This window comes from Halichoerus grypus, chromosome 7 (assembly GCF_964656455.1).
Source record: "Halichoerus grypus chromosome 7, mHalGry1.hap1.1, whole genome shotgun sequence".
NCBI lineage: Eukaryota > Metazoa > Chordata > Mammalia > Carnivora > Phocidae > Halichoerus > Halichoerus grypus.
The window spans coordinates 34,845,487-34,862,634 of record NC_135718.1 but is presented as its reverse complement, the minus strand read 5'-3'; the positions used below and the strand labels follow the sequence as shown (position 1 = coordinate 34,862,634).

General features: G+C 45.3%; 2 pseudogenes across 1 annotated transcript in view; both read left to right on the top strand.

Annotated features, from left to right (window-relative positions):
• Nucleotides 1-17,148, top strand: part of LOC144382555 (cytochrome c oxidase subunit 4 isoform 1, mitochondrial pseudogene) — a 117,779-nt pseudogene that overhangs the window by 88,427 nt on the left and 12,204 nt on the right. The gene's annotated exons all lie outside the window — the stretch shown is intronic.
• On the top strand, nucleotides 3,039-3,731 carry LOC118536068 (chromosome transmission fidelity protein 8 homolog pseudogene; annotated as a pseudogene).

Below are 17,148 nucleotides of genomic sequence, written 5' to 3'. Positions count from 1 at the left end.
GCATCTAGGTAAGGTTGTTACAGAAACTAGATAAAGTAATGGATGTGATGGCCACTTGTAATCTGAATACAAATGTGTTTTCCATAAATGCATTCATTGTATCAAATCTTCACCGAACAAAGCCATTAAGATGCCCCTTGGGGGTTTTTAGTGTGAGATTTTAACCATTCAGCAAGGAAGAGATGGTAAACCAAAGGTCAAGTTTACATAAAGCCTTGCTGTAAGCTCAGCTTTGCCTTTTCTTGTTTGAGGTACCCGGGAAAAGATGGCAACCTTCCAGAACTGTTATCTCACCTATAAAACTGATGATGGTAACTCCTTGATCCCCTCTCAGAGAGGTGTAGTTGCTTCATAAATGATGAAATCTGAAAGTGTCTTGGAAACTATAAAACTCCGTACACATTGTTGATGCCTGCCTGTGCAAGAGCTGGTAAGGGCCAGGCATCAGTTTTCAGATCCAGTAATATTCCCACCCCTACCCCACCTAATCCCTACCCCAAAAGGTACGATCTGCTGACAGGAGTGCCGGAGTCTGAGGTATGACTCCATCAGCAGTTCAAGAAAGGCAAGAGTACTCAAGAGTTTCTGGGGCAAATGCCAGTCCCCTCGAGTGGAGTTGAGGGGGTACTGGTCAGCAAGCAAAGAGGTTGGCCCACCGTCTGTGTGCCTGGCATTTTTGCAGGTTCCCAAATTTAGTGATGGATGGTGCCCTACATTCTTCCTACTGCTGCTAGCTGCAACTGTCATCATGCATCATATTTCAAGAGTCTAATTGTAGACCCTGTGCCTTGGAAGAACTGGGTTCGGGTGTCTGCAGAGTCAAGCACAGACTTATTAAGGGATTAGGAGTGGGGAAAGACTTTACAGGATAAAACTGTTCACATGATTAAAAGTGGGGAAGTGAGAACAGCTGTCTGAGAAAATAAAGAATGTCACTTAGAGGGGCGCCTGGGTGGCTCAGTCGGTTAAGCGTCTGCCTTCAGCTCAGGTCATGCACCCAGGGTCCTGGTATTGAGCCCCTCCATTGGGCTCCTTGCTCAGCGGGGAGCCTGCTTCGCCCTCTCCCTCTGCCTGCCATTCCCTCTGCTTGTACTCGCGCACTCTCTCTGTCAAATAAATAAAATCTTTTTTAAAAAAAGAAGATGAGGGGCGCCTGGGTGGCTCAGTCGTTAAGCGTCTGCCTTCGGCTCAGGTCATGATCCCAGGGTCCTGGGATCGAGCCCCGCATCGGGCTCCCTGCTCCGCGGGAAGCCTGCTTCTCCCTCTCCCACTCCCCCTGCTTGTATTCCCTCTCTCGCTGTGTCTCTCTCTGTCAAATAAATAAATAAAATCTTTAAAAAAAAAAAAAAAAAGAAGAAGAAGAAGAGGTAGGCTAAGGAAACTCATACCCAAAAATAGCCTCCAATACCTTATATTTTTCAGATATTTCTCAAAGCTCTTTTTCTTACCAAATTGTACTCAGAAGCCAGCAAGAAATGTGACATCACATTTATTTATAACCAAAAGGTAATAATTCCTGCATAATTTCCCTTTAATGACATATTACATTAAACAGGATAAGCCTTAAAAAAAAAAAAAAAACTACTAGGTACATCTTAGGGAGATGATCTATTTTTTAAGAAAACTATCACTTTAAACTAATGGGTCTCAAACTTGAGCTAACAGCAGTAATCATTTGGAAGGCTTGTTAAAACACCAAGTGCTGGGCCGTACCCCCAGTTTCTGATTCATTAGGTCCAGGGTGAGGCCAGAGAATTTGCATTTCTAACAAGTTCCCAGGTCATACTGATGCTGCTGGTCCACAGGCCATACTTGAAGCACCAGTGCCCTAGATAATTAAGGATCTTTGACAGGAAGAAGGGAAAAAATGCGAAGACTCTGACGGCAAATACATTTTCTCATTATTAGCATTCCAGTCTTTTAAGTTGAAGTTCAGAAATGTCATTTCATCCAAGCAGATCACTTGGCTTAATAGTTTCTCACTGTGTGGAAATATTCATAGAAAAACTAGAGGTAACCTGAAAATGGAATTGTAGAGTGGGTCACTGAAGTAGAGCCAGAGCATGAGGTGAAGGTCACTTGGCTGCTCTTAAGGACTGGTGACATTATCATCTGTCCCTTGTGGGGACAAGCCTGTCAAGGGCAAAGAACACAGAACCACCTCCTTTGGACAACAGTTCCAGGTATGGTACCAGAATCTTGCTCTCTGAGTCCCATGTTAGAGAATTTATCATTCGTTTAGTCATTTATTTAATCAAGTGATCCCTCTCTGTATCATATAGAATCTCCTGCCTGAGGAGACAGGCTCTTTTAGATTTGGGACAGTGGAAAAATAATGCAAGCCACATACATACTGTTAAATTTAAGAAGTAAAACTAAGCTGGTGAAATTAATTTCAATAATATTTTATTTAATCCAGTACATGCAAAATATTATTTCAACATGTAGGCACCGTAAAAAAAATTGAGGTTTCTTTACATTCCTATACTAAGTCTTCAAAATCCAGTGTATATATTATAGCACATCTCCAGCTGGATGAGCCACATTTCAGATGCTTGAGAGTCACATATGGCTAGTGGCTAACTCATTGGACAGAGCACTTCCAGATCATATTTTCTTGATAAGATCAAAGGCAAATCCAATTTATCAGCACCAACCACTTTATTAATTATTTTCCCCTGTGCCATCAAAAGCCATCAGAGTCCGAAGATTCTTCCCACTCTGGCTGCCCCTGAGAGTGGCTCTCTGTGCCACAGAATGATTGGCTTCAAATTATCGTTTGGCTTCTCCCCTTCCATAGTAATGGCAATTTTAGCTGGACACGTGGCTACCCAGAGTAAATGCTACATTTTCCCTTGCAGCTATTTGAAGCCATGAAACTACTTTTTGGTCAATGAAATGTAAACATAAATTAACGTAGATTCTTCCGGGAACTCACTTTAAGAATCAGTTGGCATCAGGTTCGGTTGTTGCCCGTTGGCTGCGCAGCACCGCAATCGGCGGCCACCATATCAGCTTACTTTCAGTTGCTTTTTAAAGACAGGGAAAGCTCATGGTGCAAATTGTTATTTCCAGTGCTGGGGCTGGAGGCCTGGCAGAATGGGTGCTGATGGAGCTACAGGGGGAGATCGAGGCTCACTACAGCACTGGATTAGCTGGAAACCTCCTGGGAGACCTACATCACACCACTGAGGGAATCCCTGTGCTGATCGTGGGGCATCATATCCTGTATGGAAAAATCATCCATCTGGAGAAACCTTTTGCTGTTCTTGTCAAACACACTCCTGGGGAGCAGGACTGTGATGAGCTTGGCTGCAAGACTGGCACCCGGTACCTGGTGACAGCACTCATCAAAAACAAGATCCTTTTCAAAACTCGCCCCAAGCCCATTATCACCAACGTTCCCAAGAAAGTATGAAAGAACCCCGGATTTTCCCTAGAGAGCGGCCAACTCCTTAGACTCGTGCTCAGTTGCCACCTCGAGGACGGCTCAACAGTTCCCTGGGACCACAGGGGGGTCCTGTTTTGAACACAGGCCACCCGCTGGGCATGAATTCTGATCCCTTCCTCATGGCAACTGGTTCTCTTGGTGGAAATCTGGCCCCATTTCCAAGGAACCCATCACCTTTTCCAACTTCATCAGGCTCATTGGCTTCAAATCCAGCACCTTTCCCTGCTGGTGCTCGTGACCCAGGCATGGCTTCTTTTCCAAGAGGAATGAACCCCACTGGCGCAGGTGCAGTTTCTTTCCCAAGGCCCGGTGGCCTTTTGGGCCCAGGCCCACATCCATCTCTAAACCCTAGGGCAGGGGTTCTTCCAGGTCCAGGGCCTCTGTCTAACCCAAGGTTAGGGGGTCTTCCAGGGCCGGGTCCTATGTCCAACCCAAGGTCAGGTGGTCTCCTGGGAACGGGTCCTGACCCCAGAAGTGGCAGCCCTATGGGCCCTGAGTTTGGGCCCAACCTGAGAGCAGGTGTCCTGTTGACTTCTGGGAATGGTCCTCCTAATCCTAGGCCCATTGGCCTGGGACCAGGACCAAGTCCCAATCTGAGGTCAGGCTTCATTGGTACAAACCCTGCCCCGAGGTCGGCTATGTTTCCAGGCCCAGGCCTTGGGCCCAGCCCTAGAGCAGGTGGCCTGGACCCAGTCCTTGGACCCAACCCAAGGGCCGGTGGCCTGGGCCCAGGCCCTAATGTGGACACCAGAGCGGGTGGCCTCCTGGGCACAAGATCTGGTCTTAAGAATGGCTGGACCTCAAGGCCTAGATCTTGCCCCCATTCTAAGAGCAGCAGGTCTTTTAGGAGCAAATTCAGCTGCTTTCTCACAGGCTTCTGGAAACATGGGCACAAGCCCATCCTCTATGGCAAGAGTACCTGGCCCCATAGGCCCAAACTCGGGTCCTGGTCCTTGGGGAATTGGCCTTCCAGGGCCAAATCCATCCATGTCCAGGGCTTCTGGCCCCATAGGTCCTAATTCAGCTCATTTTTCAAGGCCAGCTGGGCCCATGGGGGTAAATGCTAATCCCTTTCCAAGGGGGACAGGTTCAGGGGGCCTGAATCCAGCTGTCTTCTCTCAGTCCTCTGGCACATTGGCTTCAAATCCATCTACCTTCCAGAGGTCTGCTGGCATCCAGGGCTCAAGTCCAGCAATTTTCCCAAGAACCTCTGGGCCACTAGGCCCCAACCCAACTAACTTCCCAAGGGCCAGTGGCTTGTAGGGTCCAAGTCCCGCTGCCTTCCCAAGGTCTACTGGCCCATTAGGCCCTGGTCAGGTTACTTTCCCCACGTCAGCTCCTGGGCCCCTGGGCTCTTCTCCAGCAGGCCCTGTGGGTATCAATCCAGCTCCTTTTGCAAGGCCATCTGGGACCCTGGGTCTAAACCCAGCTTCCTTTCCAAGGATGAATGGCCCTGTAAGCAAGAACTTTGGTCCCGTTTCCTAGAGTGGGGAGCCTCCCTGGCACAAACCCAGCTGCCTTCCCCAGACCAGGGGGTCTAATGGCTGCAATGTACCCAAATGGAATGTTACCCCCTTAAACACCGTTTTTTCTCCAGGACACTTTGGTTTTCAGGCACCATGGTTCTGGGCAGGAGTTGTGTTATAAGTAAGGGTAGATGCGGAGCTACAGTCTGAAGTACATAGCTGGGGCCCAAGTTCAGATGAGCCATCTTTTTCCTCTGCTTTCTTGACTGAAGGTGAAATGTTATATGTGGGAGATGGATAACGGCAGGTGGGAATGATCCTGACCTTGAGAGAAAGGATCTCCAGCCCTCCAGAAGCCTGCTGTGCTTTTGTCCCACAGCTTTCTGCCCCTTGTTTCTTACTAGTTTCTTGAATTGTTCATGTGGACTTTTCCTCAGGGATACATTGGCCTGCAGGTCCCAATTCATATGTAGTCCCCTGCTCACCACTGGAGAATCAGCTCACTGCTCTCTAGAAATGTTGCATTGGTGAACAGACTGTGCTTCAGCAGCTCTGACCTGGGCAGCTTGGACCTGGTCATTCTCTATTGCCATACCTTTCCCTGGGGGCTTGAACACAGAACAGGGAGCTGGGCAACCACTTCAAGACCCACCAAATACAATTTCTGCTTGATTGACTGGGCCTGCAGCTTCCTTCTCCTGGGACTTTGAGGAGGCCAGAATCAAGGCTCCACCGCTCGTCTAACTCCCTCTCCACTAGTACTCCCAATCAAAGAACCTCAAAATTTAAACTGATGTGGACGGGAATTGGGGTGGGGGGTGGGGGGTTAAAGGGGAGCTATCACTGTGCTTCGTTCAGCCTGACGTGAAAGGATGGTTTGTGTTTTTCCTGCTTGTATCTTTTCTTACCGTTTCTTTAATAAATGGGATGGGGGGGAAGAATCAGTTGGCATCACCCTTTTATCATTTCAATTTCCTTCCTATTGGCTGGAATGAAAACAGCCATCATCTTGTACCATGAGGTGATCTTGAAAATGGAGACGACACAATAGACTAGGAACCCAGATCCTGGGGATTTTCTGGAGCAGAGCCTATGATCTGACTTTAAAGTGAGAGAGAAATTAACTTGTACCATGGTTAAGCCAATGTTTTTCCAATTGTGTAAGCTGAACTTAACTCATTATAACCAACCCATTCATCCCTGGCTTATAAACAGGGTGGAGATCCCTTGGAAAGAAACATTAACAGATGTAGTGTACATTTTTAGCACAAAACAAAACTAATAATAATAGCTACTAATTATTGAGCACTTACTTTAACAGGCCTTATGTTAAGTATTTACCTCCTTTAATAAAGCTCACAACAACCCCCATATATAAATCAGGAAATTTAAAAGAAGTTAAGTGACTTGTCTAAGATCACATTGCTAGAAAGTGGGAACCAGAATTTGAACTCTTGTCTGGATGGCTCCATAAACCATGTTCTTTGCAGGGTGGATCCCCTTGGGTGAAGTCTAGGCTACACAGAGGGAGGGAGAATGGGGCACAACTCCAGTTCTACAAAGTCAGCAGAAGCTCTGAATTTAAACTCGAATTTACATCCTTATCCCAGCCAGGTTCAATCATTCAGGGAAAATGTGATGGCCAGCTGTGCTCCTATCACTCTGTAAGGTATTCTAGGGGAATGAGGCCACATCACTTAAAGCCGGTTCCCTACAGTTCAACTCCCTTTTGAGGGCTGTTGCACCTGTCCAGCTGTTCTTTTTGTCCTCATTTTAGCACTCTAAGGATTTGAAAATTATTTTATCTAGGGTGAAACATCTGACTTATTGCATTTCTAATAGTGAATATACGTCATTTTAGAATGATAGAATCGAGAGTGCCTTGGGTGGCAGGAAGTGGGAGGAAACTTCTAAAAGAGCAATCTTGAGCCAGAAGTCAGAAGAATTTTCTTTGCATCAACTCTTTTCAGACTATGCAGAACACAAAAGGTAAAGAGTGGAATTCCACAGAGAGTCAGGGGAAGAATATATAACTCTCAAATTTAAATGCGTGTTGGTGGAAATGAGAGGAACAGCAGGCTCGAGTGAGTCAAGCACATCAGCTTTATCAAGAACTTCAATGAAGGGGACCGAACAAGAAAGATCAGTGGAGGAGTACAAAGTTTCCTGTCCACAGGAGGACACACAACACAACAACTGCCTAAAACCAGAAGAAGACACCCATGTCTCCACTACCCTGTAAACTACCACCATTCAACCTGCTTCACCAAGACACTGTGTGGGCCTGGTGCTATCAGTTAAAGCTGAGCACCAGAGACAGAAACTAGAAGCACATAAGTGACTCTGTGAATACCCAAATGAGAAGAATATTCCTGTCACAGCCAAGAAGGCCAACATGCAGACAAGGTCGTAAAGAAAATCAAAAATGGACACGGGGAAAACATCTCTGGAAAAGTCCAAGATAAAGATGTGGTCTGAGGGGACTGATCCTCTGGAGGTAGCTCCTGACCCTGAGGAGGGGTGTCTGACCTGAAGAGTTACCACTCTTCTTGAGGAAGTTCATACCATTGTGGTAACAGCTTTGGCCCAGAGGCTGTATTGGCCTCCTGGACCAGAACTGCAGCCAGGGCCAGGAAGATGGAGGCAGTGGAATCACCACAAGAGACTTACAGTGTCCGGTGGTGTGTGGTCCATGGGAGAGGTCTCCCTGTGGACATGGATGGTTGGATTCACCTGCAGTTTTATGTTAGAACAGCCTGGATTCCAGAAAAACAAGGGGAAACGAGTACATGCTTCTTGCTCCCTTCCTGCAATTTCCCAATATGGTATGCCCATGTGTTCAGAGGAACAATGTATTAATAAAAAGCCTCCAATGAGATTAGAATACTAGGGGAAAGAGCACATTTGTGCTTGTAAGTGAGGGTAGAAAGGTTACTACAGTCAGCCGCACTGACAGGCAAACTTCAGTCACCTCCACATACTCCATGTTTCCTGCTTACAGGGCTGGTAGACCGGTGGGTTGTAGACTGGTGGATTGCCCACAGACCCCCAAAGGTGCCTGCTTTGGTGTGGGATATGTGGGTTAGGATATAGAGACTCTTACGGGTTTTTTTCTTTGTTTGCTTTATTTTTTAAGTAGGCTCTATGCCCAGCATGGAGCCCAACACAGGGCTTGAACGCACAACCCTGAGATCAAGACCTGAGCTGGGATCAAGAGTCTGATGCTTAACCGACTGAGCCACCCAGGCACCCCATGGAGACGCTTATGTTTAAAAATGGAAAAACATTTCACAAGTTATCATTAATTCCAGTATAAACACCATTTATTAACAAAATGTTAATTATGTCGTTTATTAAATGAAAACTTTGTAACTACCAAATGTCTACTCTTCTGAATAGAAATTACCATAATAGCATGTAAGTGAGAACGTCTTCAGCTGAGCATTGTGAAGGATTTGAGTAAAGAAGTAGCCAAAGTTTGTTTCCATGCTCCTTTTCCTCTTCAGAACACAAACTACCTCAGGAGTTGCTCCCTTCTGGTTGTAAGTGTAATGACTCCGAACTGTTGCGTATTGTAAGCCAAAGAATAAGCTGTTATTCTCTCTCTTGCCCTCCCCAAAACACGTAATTCTTAATTTGGAAAATGTTGTTTTGTATTTTTTCTTAGTAACCTGAGACATCTATGGTTTAGCTCTGGGCTAAAAGCACAGGCCACTTTGCCAATATTATTTCCACTTGTAAATTTTTTGTATATTTCTGCTGCTTAAAAATATTTAAGACTGCTTCCCCATCAAATACATAATCTGTTGAATTTAAAATGTGTATATAAGTCTTCAGCTGTTGTATTTAGACCATATTCATCACATGCAAATATGGTTAATGTTCTGAACTCAAAGTAGGATTAAAGCCAAAAAGCATGATTTTCTTTTGCATGACTCATTTTTAATTTTTTGTGTACTTCCTAAATTTATAGTCCTGGAAGTCTTGGAAAAGATGGGATGTTTTTCACTGGTCTTGTGTTTTCATAGCAGTTTCCAGATTGTTTTATTATTTTGAGTAGAGGATTTCTGGGCCCCCACCCCCCATCAGATGAAGTTGTAAACGTAATGCACTACAAGGAGTAGTGGAGTTGGAAAGTTTGTAACCATTATGATATAGATTGGTTTGGGTACAAATCCTCAATAAACGTTAAAGATAAAAAGAAAAATCTTATTGAGGAGCAAGGTATTAACATGGCCTCACCATGCTCTCTACAGATTGCTCATTAGCAGTCAGAATTATTCAGCATAATAAATAATACATGTACTTTATTCCCTTAAAAAATGATGGAATCAGGGGCACCTGGGTAGCACAGTCGGTTAAGCATCCAACTCTCGATTTTGGCTCAGGTCATGATCTCAGGGTCTTGAAATCAAGCCCCAAGTGGGGCTCCTGGCTCAGTGGGCAATCTGCTTGAGATTCTCTCTCTCACTGTCTCTCTGCGCTCTCTCTCAAATAAATAGATCTTTAAAAAAAAAAAAAGGCAGGGCGCCTGGGTGGCTCAGTTGGTTAAGCATCTGCCTTCGACTCAGGTCATGATCCCAGGGTCCTGAGATCTAGTCCTGCATCGGGCTCTCTGCTCAGGAGGGAGTTGCTTCTCCCTCTCACTCTCCCTCTGTGTTCTCTCTCTCTCTCTGAAGTAAATAAATAAAATCTTTTTTAAAAAGGCAGAATCATTTGGTGTCTTGGCTTGTGAGCACGTCACCAACAGAGATCTCTGGGAACTAGCCCAGATGTGTACCCATTTTCAGCAGTGCCACAAAATAAAACTAACAGCAGCTGACAACAGTTGAGCAGTTCTTTAATAGACCTTATGTTAAGTACTTAACTCCTTTTAAGCTCTCAACAACCCAAATGAGTTTCCTGAGGGTAAAGGTTGTGTTGTCTTGGTCACTGTCAAACTACCATCTCGATTATCTCTTTACCTGGAATCTAGCAGGTCTGTGGTAACTTTTTGTTGAATGAATGATTGTCAGATACTTCCTAGTGCCCTTCCACGTTCTGTCAGCCTCACTGGTCTCTTGTTCCAGCCACTGCACAGACCAACACAACAGTGGCCTCTGAGTAATTTCACACACGCACAAAAGACATGCCTCCCCTGCACTCCATACTTCTTTCTTCTTGCCTTGGGGCTTCCCTTTGACCCAGAGGTCTGTGTGCCATGAAACCCCACCATGTATGTGCAACACGGAAGTGTGAGGGAGGCAGGGGTCAGTGAATGTATTCTTCCTGTTCTCTCCAGTGGACTATTTGGATACAGAATTTATTTGGCTCTTGGAGGACAGTCATAATGGTCCCTTGGGATCAAACAATTAGCAGCAACCAACTCAGTAATCTACCCTCCTATACCCTGTAACATTCCATCTTCCTCCCTTCCTGCCTCACTTTCTTTGTCTCTCCATCCTGCTCCCTGGGCTCACAATCCCTAGTAAAGAAATATCATGTACGTCCTTTATCTCAGGCCCTTCTTTCTGGAGAGCCCAGAATAAGACAAAGTAAGTGAATCTGCCTTTGAATACTTTGTCTAAAAACATTATCCAGATGAATTATTGTACACTGGGCCATCTTATTTTAATTACTAAATTCCAATCAAAGGGAATAAGGGATTGCTTTTTGCAGAATCATGTAACCCACCACCCTGGATACCAATGGTAGCTATTTATGTAAGCTGTGAGAGCACGGCCCCAAGGCGGTAGGGCCCCACTCCGACTCCTGTAACTCTTATTTCTCCCCAAGAAGCATGGCCTCTACAGGACTCCTTGAGGACAGGAGGATATAATATTGCTGTGTCAGGGTTCATCTCAGAATGCTTAAAACAGGGGCACCTGGGTGGCTCAGTCATTAAGCATCTGCCTTCAGCTCAGGTCATGATCCCAGGGTCCTGGGATCAAGCCCCACATCGGGCTCCCTGCTTAGCAGGGAGCCTGCTTCTCTCTCTCCCACTTACCCTGCTTGTGTTCTCTCTCTTGCTGTCTCTCTCTGTCAAATAAATAAATAAAATCTTAAAAAAAAAAAAAAGAATGCTTAAAACAAATGTTTACAGTAAATAGGGGCACAGGCATGCCTTCCAGCTATGTCTGGAAATTTCTACAAATCTCTGGAAGTTTATCAGTTCTACTAGAAAGTAGCAAACCTAAAAAAGGAACTGATAGAGGAAACAACTAGCAGTAATAATATAATAGATGTGATTTTTTTCTAATATCTATTGAATATTTACTTTGTGCCAGGCCAGGGTTTGTCACATTAGATCTTTACAAAAACCCTTTGATAATATTACTTTTAATTTACAGGTATCTGGAAGGTTTACATTTTATTAATTTATACCTAAGTTCTCACTGCTATAATGTAGATTCCAACCAACTTCCAGACTTCTTTTAGATGAGGGAGAAATAAATCTCTCTGTTTAAGCCAGTGTTGTGTTGATGATATCTGTTACATGTGGTTGAGATTAATTATAAATGTTATATTTACCTAATTACAAGGGGTTTTGATACTACTATTGATTCAAATCCCAGTCCAAAAACTAGGGAAATATACCCTAGTAGACATTCTAAAAAATTGTAGTCGTAAGATACTCTTTCCAGTGTGCATCAGAGAAAGGAAAATCAGTAATTATCTGATATAAGGAAAATATATCAGAAAAAAATAAGTCCTACAAGATAGCTTCTCAGTGTTCCAAGGCCTTTTATAGACATAAGGACTATATTTTTTTCCCTGACCCCAAAACTGACACACAGGAAGTGATAAATATGAATGTAGCTACAGAGATTTTCAATAGGACTATAGGAAATAATTACATTTCATTCATTTATTCATTTAAAACCATTTATTAATGGGGTGCCTGGTGGCTCAGTCAGTTGAGCATCTGACTCTTGGTTTCAGCTCAGGTCATTATCTCGGGGTCATGAGATCAAACCCTGCATCAGGCTCTGCACTGAGCATGGAGCCTGCTTAAGAATCTCTCTCTCCTTCTCCCTCTGTCCCTCCTCACTTGCACTCATGCTCTCTCCCTCTCTTTCTCTTTTTCTCTCTCTCAAAAACAAACAAACATTTACGAAGCCCTGGGAAGCTACAGAAATGAAATGGTGAAACCTGCCCTCTAGGAGGCCAGGTGTATGAAAGAGGTGCACAAGGAGACAGCCCCTGTGCTCCAGCGTGGTGGTGCGGCAGCCCAGGGAGTCACAGAGGAGGTATCTGATCCAATGTTGAGGGAGGAAGAAAGGCTTCCTAGAGGAAGTGATGCCCAAGGGAGTCCTAAGAGTTGAGTAGGTATCCCAGGAAGATAAATCTGGGTAAGGGTTAGCAAGAAAGGCAGGAAGACAGCCCCAGGCATGCCAGGAGAATGTGGAGCAGCGTGGTATGGTAGGAAACATGGGGAGGAGTGAGAAGAGATGAGGCCACTGCAGCATAAAGGAGTCACGCCATGAAGGCCTGGCACCACGGTGTCTAGATCATCTGGAAAGCTATACCGAGCACAGAATGCTTTTGAAAGAGAAGTACCTTTAGAACCCTTGTCATTTAGGGGCACCTGGGTGGCTCAGTCAGTTAAGCCTCCAACTCTTGGTTTCGGCTCAGATCGTGATCTTGGCATCATGGGATGGAGCCCCGAGTGGGGCTCCAAACTCGGCATGGAGTCTGCTTGTCCCTCTTCCCCTGCTTCCCCCACCCACCCCTGCATGCACTCTCTCGCGCGCACGCGCGCAAATAAATAAAATCTTTTTAAAAAATAAATAAATAAACTTCTAAAAAAAAAAAGAACTGTTGTAGTTTAGAAAGATGCTTTGCTCTGGGTGAGCTCGCTGACCCTTCCTGCTCTAATACTATGAATCAAGAACTGGAGCAATTTTTTAAAATTATAATTTGGTAGGAAACTATAAGTAACTCTTGTCCTCATTTGGGAAGGTAATATGGCTCACTAAATGTTCATGCTTCATTCGGTCCTCTGAGGACATGCCTGGTAGATATACCCAAGTCAGGAAAAGAGATGCATACCATTTGTTTAAGATATCAGTTCAAGCAGAAGCCAGGAGCATGGACTGGAGTTGAGAAAAGGTAAGGCTCAGGATTCGGACCTAGGGCTCAGTGATAATGTTATCAGCTAGATGGCTGCAGGGATTGAGGACCCAATAGGTGCCTATGCTCGCCCCATCTCATGGTCCCGCTGAGGGAATTTTCTTTGTATTGGAACATTCTCTGCAGAGTCTAGGGGCTTTCTAGGGGATGGGCCCTGGGTTGGACGCCTGATGGCCCCTGGTATAATAAAGAAGCCCCTGCACCTTTCCCTACCACCCTCTGCATGCTTTGGCCAATGGTGGTGAGTCCCTCCTCAGCAATTCCATGCCTTCTTTTACACGGTAAGGAGCAGGAAGCCAAATGCTGGGCAGGGACTGAGTCTGCTCTGTGCATAGTCATACAAACACATATGTTTACCATGTATTCTAAGCATTTTACAGATATGTTATCCTCAAAACAATGTTATAAGGGAAATACTATTATTATTCCCTTTTTACAGATGAGAAAAATTAAGAACAGAGAGGTTAAGTACTTGCCTAAGGTCACACAGCTGTAAGTATAAATTCTGCAAAAGTACAAACTTCCAATTATAAGATAAATAAAGAAGCCCCTGCACCTTTCCCTACCACGCTCTGCATGCTTTGGCCAATGGTGGTGAGTCCCTCCTCAGCAATTCCATGCCTTCTTTTAGACGGTAAGGAGCAGGGGTTGTAATGTGTACATAATGATTACAGTTAACACTCCTCTGTTAAAAGAAATTAGTATTTATTACATGAATGCTAGCATTTCTGGTTCCTTTGAGACCCCACTCTTCTTCCAATTTGGGGTACTTGTAGGTTTTAGTTGTTAATTAGGAGACATTATTAACAGATAAGGATAAATTTATTCATCTTCTGGATATAAATGGCAATCCAAACACTTGAAGAAGGGAGTGAGGCTTGAGGGGGAGAAAACCTGAAAACCCTACACTGCAGTCCCATTAATCTTCAAACCCGAAGACCCCACCTCGGTTTATCTGAACAGGCCCCCAAATCTTGTTCCCCCCAGTCACTAAGGTCTCTGTTACATTAGCCAGCTTTCTGCTCTTCAGAAAAGCCAAGCATGCCGCTCCTCAAGGGCTGTGCACGTGCTGCACATACTCTTCCCCCAGGTTTTCTCCTGGCTGAATCATTTCTCACCATTCAGGTCTCGGCCTAAGTGTCATTCCTTTTTGAGGCCTTCCTCAAGTATCCAGTCTACAGAACTACCCTCCAGCCCTTACCCCCATCCCATTAACCTGCTTTGTTTTCTTCAGAGCATTTGCCAATAACAGAAATAGTCCTTTTTGTTTGCTTGCTATTTCCTTATTTCTTTCCTCTTCCCACTTTGGAATATAAAATCCTTGAGGTAGATCAGGGAGGTTGGCAGCATAAAGAAGGAGTGCAATGCGTATTTGTCCAATGACAGATGATTCAACAAATTACAAATCTTTGCCAAGCACTGGCCAACAGCAAGTCAAATGAGGAGGGGAACCTCAAATCTCCACGCACCCATCTCTCACGGCCTGAATCATGCAGGATAAGATGCCCAGGCCCCAGAGATCCTGCTTCAAAGGCCCACGATGACACTCCGCTGCCCGCAGAGGTCCTTGCCAGTCTGAGAAGTCAAATTGGGAGCTTTGGGCATGAGGCAGTTGCCTGTGAAATCAAACCAGGAGGAGCCTTAGCACCGAGGCCTTTGGAAATCTGCGTGACTGCTAGTAAGCTTGCTGGGGGGAAAAAGTTGGTGCCGCCTCTAGATATCAACAGGGAGGATTTCCTGTTGTTGTTCCAGTTTTATATACTGGGGTGTAGCATGAGATTTCACTTGGAAAAAAATGTTTCTTTGATTTTAAAAAAAAAAAAAATTGTTGGAAACCATTTCCTTAGAGAATTTCTCCTCATTGTATACTAAGTATAAGTGCTAAAGGAAATTTTTTTTAACTGAGGTCTTTCTCTCAATATTCACAGTAAAAGTTTTGAATATTGCCCTTCCTCGACAACTTCAAGGCCAAGCACCCCGTCTGCAGGCCCAGGAGGTTGAACCCATTCATCCCTCTTCCCACCCTTGCCTCCTCACCAGGTCACGCTCGTTGCCTGCTCCAGGCAAAACATGTTAGGAACTTAGAGCACTCACACGTGCCACCGGCCTATACCTGTACTTCATAGGAGGAAGGAGGAAGAGAAACCAGGGAAATAATTGCCCTAGAAGTAACTCAAGCGATGGGCATCCTACACCCAAAGTCTGCCAAGTGCCCATGCCTCCTATGGGTTAGGTAACGGCAGGCTTGCTAGCAGCTAATGAGGCACATCAGCATCTCAGAATTTTGGAAAAAGGCTGCTCACAGCCTTGGGAATGACTGGGAATGTTTAGCTGAAAACAGGCCTTCCTCTGACTTGCACTTCATGCCTTTAAGCTTCCAAGGTGCGACTTCACTGCTGCAGGGGGGAGAGTAGCGAGGATTCTGCAGCGATGCTCCCCAGCCGCACAGGCCCAGAGGCCCAGGCAGCCACCCCCACACCTCTGCGTTGTGACTGCCACCCCACCGCGGCTCGGCAAAAGATAATAGAAGCACTGGAACCTGGCCAAGATTCGACAGAATGAAGAGCAGGCATCTAAACACAGGGCATTGGCTCCAGCATTTGCACTCTGTCTGCGGGGTCGGTTTCAAGGGTATAGTCACTCAGAATGACCTCCGAGGTCAGGGCACCCTGCCTGTAACCCAGCTCCCACTTACTCAACTTCCATGCCCGTTTTATGCCACTCTTCCTACGTACCAGCCTCCTGCTGGCACAGCAACACAAAGGTGTGAGGCGACATTTGAATCCTGTGAGCATACAGGTGGTGAGTGCACACCACCCTCAAGTTGGATGATGACAGTCGCCACTATATTTAGGGACAGAGATTAGCCCAGGCTTCAGTGGGTACTGCAAGTACTGGCAGAGGAGCCCTTTGCATCGCGCCAGGAGCCTATTAGTAATGTAGACCTCGCTCCAGGCCAGCTGGCAACACAATCACTTTGAACTTCAGACGGGGAGAGAACAGCCTCTGCTCATTAAAGAGCCACACCCTTGTGGTCAGCCAAAGGGTTGATGGAATCCAACAACCTATGTGTCTGTGTCTTTTGCTGGGGGTCAGTCTCTAAATTGTCATCGTGGATGTCCAGCCACAGCCCTAGTCCTGAGGGCAGAGGTGTGCCACTGGGGGCGGGTGGGGACCTGTCCCTCAGACGGCAGGTTTTAAGTGGAGTATCTACCACTCAGAGGAGCAGGGCCAGCACCCCAGTTCACAAGAGGTGCTAACAGACAATGTGGCCCAGGTCTCCGTTCACAAACGGGCTCAAATTTCGAATTTTGAAATGATCTGCAAAAGAATTATATACACAGTCACCAAGATAACCCTGACAAGGGTGAAGGGAAGTGACATTCAAGATAAAACTTTTTTTTTTTTATTATTAGTCACCATACAGCACATCATTAGTTTTTGATGTAGTGTTCCATGATTCATTGTTTGCATATAAATTAGCTGCTTCTTACCAGGTGACACTGCTTGGAGTACATTAAAATAACGATAATGACAGACACTTATATAGTGTATACTGTTCTAAGAGTCCAGGGCCCCTTCTAAGACTTGTATTTAATCCTCACAAAAACCTGGGGTGCCTGGGTGGGTCAGTTGGTTAAGTGTCTGCCTTTGACTCAGGTCATTATCCCAGGGTCCTGGGATCAAGCCCCACATCGGGCTCCCTGCTCAGCTCAGCCACTCCCCCTGCTTATGCTCTCTCTCTCTCTCTGTCAAATAAATAAGTAAAATCTTTTTTGAAAATCCTCACAAAAACTCTATGCCCATTTTATAGATTAGAAACTGAGGTACAGAAAGACCATATAATGTGCCCAAAATCACACAGCTCATAAGATCACTCAGCTAATCAAGTGTTGGGTTAGGATTTGAACTCAGGCTGTCTGGGCTCCAGAGTCCCTGTACTTACCTACTATGAACTACTATGAAGTACTTACCTACTATTTTAAAAATAAACCCTCGGTACCAGCACAAATTACAATTTTACAGGTTAAAGTAGTCACCTCTTAGCATGGAAACACTTAGCATTTCACCATTTTTTAATATCCCAGGAGTCTCTAAAAATGGAAGACCCTCAGGTTC